Source organism: Nelumbo nucifera, chromosome 1 (assembly GCF_055504915.1).
Source record: "Nelumbo nucifera cultivar China Antique chromosome 1, China Antique-T2T, whole genome shotgun sequence".
In the NCBI taxonomy this organism is placed as follows: Eukaryota; Viridiplantae; Streptophyta; class Magnoliopsida; order Proteales; family Nelumbonaceae; genus Nelumbo; species Nelumbo nucifera.
In genome coordinates, this window is record NC_142649.1 from 145,271,380 (window position 1) to 145,277,047 (window position 5,668).

General features: G+C 40.8%; 1 pseudogene; it reads right to left on the reverse strand.

Annotated features, from left to right (window-relative positions):
• Positions 1 to 285: 285 nt before the first annotated feature.
• On the reverse strand, positions 286 to 3,996 carry LOC148803951 (pentatricopeptide repeat-containing protein At4g32430, mitochondrial pseudogene; annotated as a pseudogene).
• Positions 3,997 to 5,668: the final 1,672 nt, after the last annotated feature.

The following is a 5,668-nucleotide window of genomic DNA, read 5'->3' on the forward strand; positions in this document are numbered from 1 at the left end:
CCATTAACTCATGTTATAAATTATTGTAAAGTTATCAAAATATCCATATTTTTTCAAATTATATCAAAGATAAATTTCTTAAACTATCTTTATGGTTTAGTTAATTAACTAAGTGTATTTTTATTGTTTGAAAATTGACTAACACTATTCTTACTATTTCTGACAATTGTTTAACTCTACCCTTACCGTTAACGTTAAGTTCCGTTAATATTTCGTCAAAACCCGTATACCACGTGACTTTTAAATCTTTTTAAAACCCAATATTACCCTCATCCCCTTCCTCTCGACCCGGCACTCAGACCTATCTCTCTTCCCTCTATTTTCTTCCGACCGTTTCCGTCAATCGGTTCCGAAATCAACATTTGAATTCTCGAGCCATAATAAAGAAAGATTCCTCGGTCGAAAATGCCTTGGAGAGACATTCTGAATTAGTTGATGACCATATCCATTAGTCGGCTTCTGACAGATATCTAAACGGTAAACCAGATTAGAGATCGCAGCTTGGGAACAGTAACCTTTAATCCTCTAGAGGTTACTGTTCTTGCTCTCGTCACTCTGTCGCTCCTCTCCTTGCTCTCTTCACTTTGTTCTTTGCCGAAGACGATGAGCAGTTAAACTCTCGTGAAGTCCTCGCCTTTTCCACCTTTTGTCTCATTCATTGAAGTACAGACCGGCAAGGAAGTTTAAATCGGCCTCAAAGGCTCTCAAAGCTTTGCAAATTGTTAAAGGCAGATGAACCCATCTCTGTTTCCTGCGCTGCAGTCAAGCCTGATGTGGTTGCAGATGAATCCCATCTTGGGTTGGGTCTTTTCTTCTGAAACCCTCATTCGGACATCGCTTCGATCTAGTTTTCATCTTCTTCCCCTGTTTCTTCTTCTTGACCTGAACCTGGCTATGCATGTGACTTTCGGGAACCTCAGACCGTGATTAAGATGAGATCTAGTTCTCATCTTCTTCCCTCAAGAATGGAGACAAATGGATGAACGACTCAGTCTTTGGCTGAGTCCCTGCCGTCTCACATCAATTGATGTTGTTCGTCCGTGGTCTCGTATCGGCTAGTGTTCGCATGAGAGAAGGTTGGAGCCTGGAGGGGAGTTTGAATGAGAGGGAAAAGTCCAACCGGGTCTTAGGAGCAGCTGGGCGTTTAAAGGACTTAGGTAAAGAGTATCGGCAATAGAGGAGAAGAAGGATTCTTTGCAGATCGAAGCGGTGAGTGCCTACATTGAAGCGGCGGACGACGGGCCAGATCCTTTGGGCATCTTTTCAAAAGTTTTGAGATCTACAACCTTTCTCCGCCGATCTTGGGAAGCTTCTTCTGCAATAGGGGCCTTCTTGGCCTTTTTCTCCTCTGTTGGCTTCTTCTCTGCCTTTGACATCATTGAAATGTCTGAAATTTATCACCGTCGCACCGCCGTCCGGAAATTGCAGCGACAACCATCGCAGGCGAAGGCGATGGTGCTTCATCTCTATTCTTGGGCACTCTATTTATCTCCATCCTTTGGTGGGTTTGAAAATCCTCTTCAAGTCGAACATTTTGAAAATCCTCATCCAACGATTTGAAATGGTGCTTCTCCTCTACTGGCTTCTTCTCTGCCTTTGGCATCATAGCAATCTAAGGTTAACCTAGCACAGATTGGCGGCAATTGATCTGGTGTTTCCTTCGAGTATAGATCGGCGGCAGCTGCAGCGAGGAGAGATCGGTGGCCACTCATCCAAGCTAAGTGAACCCATAGGTATGAGGGATAAAAAGATAAATTTTCTGATCAATCAAATATTTGAGTTAAAAGGTAAAACGGGCATTTTAGACTTTCGGTTCATGTTTAACTACACCGATAAGACTTAAGACAATTGTCACAGAAATTGTAGTTAATTTATGTGACAATTGTAAACAGTTGGGTTCTATTTAGTCAATTAAGTAAACTATAAGGGTAATTTAAAAAATTTACCCTTGTTTAAATCATATATTTTAAAAAAACCAAAATAACCCTGATTAGAAGCTGGGTTCTATTCGGTCTGGGCAACGCTGTTGCTCACCGTGGGGAGAAGAAACTATTGCCGCCGTGGGTAGAAGAAATTGTTGCTGCCACCTGAGAAGAAACCGTTGCCGCTGCTTGAGAAGAAACAGTTGCCACCGTGGGGAGAAGAAACCATTGTCGTCGTGGGATCTAAAAACCATTGCCTCCGCCTTAGAAGAAACCATCTCCCTTCTTAGCATATATGTTAGATATCAGCACATAAGAACTTGACTCCATGGGTTCCATCTGCATGAAAGCCTCAGTAGCCCTTTTATCCATTTCGACATTCCCATGAATCCTATAAGCCCCAAGTAAGCTCTGCAATGCAGATAACCCTGGCTTTGTTGACATCTGACGCACAAACTCCTTTGCCTCATCGAGCCACCTTGCCTTGCCCAACATATCCACAATACATGAATAATGTACAGGGGATGGTTCAATGTGATGATCTTTGACCATTGAATCAAATACTCGACAACCCATATCTACCACCCCACGTCGGCCACAGGCAATTAGAACAGATAGAAAGGTGATTGAATCTAGTGGGATTGCTTTTCTTTACATTTCCTCAAACAGACCCATCACTGATCCATAGTCTCCATGCCTTGCGTAAGCAAAGATAATTGCAGTCCAAGAAACTTTGGCTTGTTTGAGGTGATTCACAGAATATTTTCTGTGACTAGATCTTCAATGTTTCCACACTTTGCATACATGTCAAGGAACGCACCAGATACAACTGGGTTGGTATTTAACCCAAGTTTGATTATGCAGGAATGGCAACGTTACCCTTGCCTCAGTGATACAGATTCAGCAGATCAAATTGCACTTAAAACACCGCCAAAAGTGAATTCATTTGGATAGGATTATTCTAGTATTGCTAAGGAGAATGTTTGTAAAGCTTCTTGACACATCCCATTTTGCATGTGCAGACCCAGAAATTAAAGCATTCCATGATATGGTCTCTTTGCAACTAATTAATCTCATCAAGGATCTTTTTTGACTCCTTCGTGGACTCAAATTAGAATACCTGGTAATGAAACTATTGGAAACATTCAATTCAGACAGAAATCCAGTTTTTATACAAAATCCATGAATTGTATTCCCTTCTTTTACTAAATTCTCAACTGATATAGCATGGATTAATCCAACAAATGTTACTTCATTTGGATAAACTCCACCTTTTCTCATATCAATGAAGAGGAATAGCATCTTTTTCATTATTTATAGAAGTCATAGTCGTCCATGAAATTACATTGCGTTCAGTCATGCTCTCAAACACCATATTAGCATCCTCAACCACCTCACACTTCGAATACGTTGAGATGAGAACATTACAAACTGAAACATGAGTCCCATACCCAAATCTCAAAACGAGACCATGTATTTGTCTCCCAAGTTCCAAGCTTTTTTTTCATGGCCGCAAGCTGAAATAGCATTAGAAAAAGAGACATGATCAAGCTCCATACCTTCCTTCACCAACTCAACAAAGGTATAAACCGCGCTTCTACCTCATAATTTCCTTCCTTGACATAGCTTGAAAGTACGTAGAGCATTCCAAGAAACCAAAACCCTTTTGGGCATTCCATCAAGCAATCTCTTGGTTCTTCTAGATTGCCCCACCTTGAGTACATTGTTATAAGTGCATTCCCAACAAATGTTTCAGAGTCAAACCCAGATTTAATTACAAGGGAATGAAACTAAAACCCAGAAGACAATCCTGAATATCTGAGCAAAAGTTAAGAGTAGTAGTATAAGTCACATCATCAAAGGAGAGCCCAGTTTGATGCATTTGAACAGTGAATTAGGGCATCCTGACTTTTATGAAAACCTGAAAGAATTGTGTTCCAATAAACAATATCCGGGCTACTTAATTAAGTTCTTAAAGGTTTCAAAAACTTGATCAAATTGTGCCGATTTGCAGTACATATTCACAAGAGAATTCCAACACAGTGACAAACGAATCAAACCCAGATTGAGCCATTTTTGTTGGGTCAAGTTATTTTGCATCAAACTTAATAGATCAATGCAGTTGGTAGCAAAAGTCTTATGAATTCATTTCATCTTTATAGACAAAACGGTCAAAAAATACATGAAAAGGGCAATTTTGATATTATAAAATGTTTAACTGACCGAATACGAGTGGACCTAAGTGTTTATTTTTTAAAGTTCGGGGTACCTAAGTGTTGCAGGTATTTAAGTTTAACTACCTCAAAATTATAGGGTACTTATCTATAATTTACCTAGGTTTTATTTATGACATACAGGTTTGACCCAATTGACCCATATGGTTTAACCATATGATAAATATATAAATATTTTTATTTCTCTCATCTAAAACTATAAACTAAAAAAGAATAATAAGAAATATATTAATTTAATTAAATCTTTCATTTTGTAAACTTAATAAGTTAAGGAATTTAATTAAGTTATGTTAGTTAATTTAAGTTTTTTATTTAATTGCCTATTTTATCATTTTAAATCAATTAGGTTTAATTAAATAAATAAATTATTTACCTAATTGTTAAACTAATTTACTTAATTGAATTATGTTAAGTTCACTCAACATAACTGATGGTGTACAATTTGACTACTCCTATTTGGAGGGCGATCCAGACTCCAGGTAGACGACGAGCTGGATCGGTCTGCAAAACAATCTATCAAAGAACTCGAGGTAGCTAACCCGGTGAGGTTGCTCTGATGCTTAAGTCAGTAAGTATGATGTAAATGCGAGATGAATGCTTGAGAGCTTGAGTGCTAGAGAGTAGAGTAATCACACGTACCTCTCTTTTTTTCTCCTCTTTGGGTCTTTGGGGTTGGTGCCTTTATATAGGCATTGTTTAGTGTGGGCCTCACACACCGCATCCAAGATTTCCAGGAGATCATGCCTAACCTGTCCGAAATCCTTGGAGGTAAACATCATGCACGTTGACCACCCTCCAGAACGTTCGGTACGTGGGCCAACTTCCAAGAATCGTGGGAGTGTCGGGATATGCATGCCGAATTTGTTGGCGAGCACGTCTCACAGGTCGCCCTTGAGGGAGGTCGCTCCTTGCGTTGAGGTCACTTCGGCCAGTGACGAGGTGTTGTAGGTCGGCCCTGGACAAGGTGCCTCTAGCCGACTTGAGTTGTGGTCGAGGTCGCTAGGTTGGTGGTGAAGGCAGGTCGCCAGGTCTGGCGAAGAGAAACCACGATCTGGGACTCCAAGTCATTGCTTAGGTGGTGTCTATGTGTCAACTAGCTGTTCCAAGATGCCATGTGTCATGATGTCATTGGAGGGCCAAATCCACCCTCATCAATTGCCCCCACTCCCGAGCTGAGAGTAGCTTGGCGAAGGGAGGAGATTGCTCCTTTTGGCCCAAGATGACTGATCCGACCAGTTCGTAGTCGCAAGCGTTGGTCTGATTTACTTCTTAGATCGGAATAGTTTGAGTGTTTACTGCCTTACGTAGGACTTTGTTGTCTTGATTCTTGAGGCATGAGAGCGAACTCATCCTCTCGAGGAGAGGTGAAACAGTTACCCCGAGGACATTTACCTTATTAGGGATGCAACCGTCAAGGGGTTCTGCAATCTGACCATTACCTCGAGAGCGAAGCTTACCATGCTGTCCTCAAGGGGGGGTTCTAACTGCGTGACTGCTTTATTAGGTCGCTCC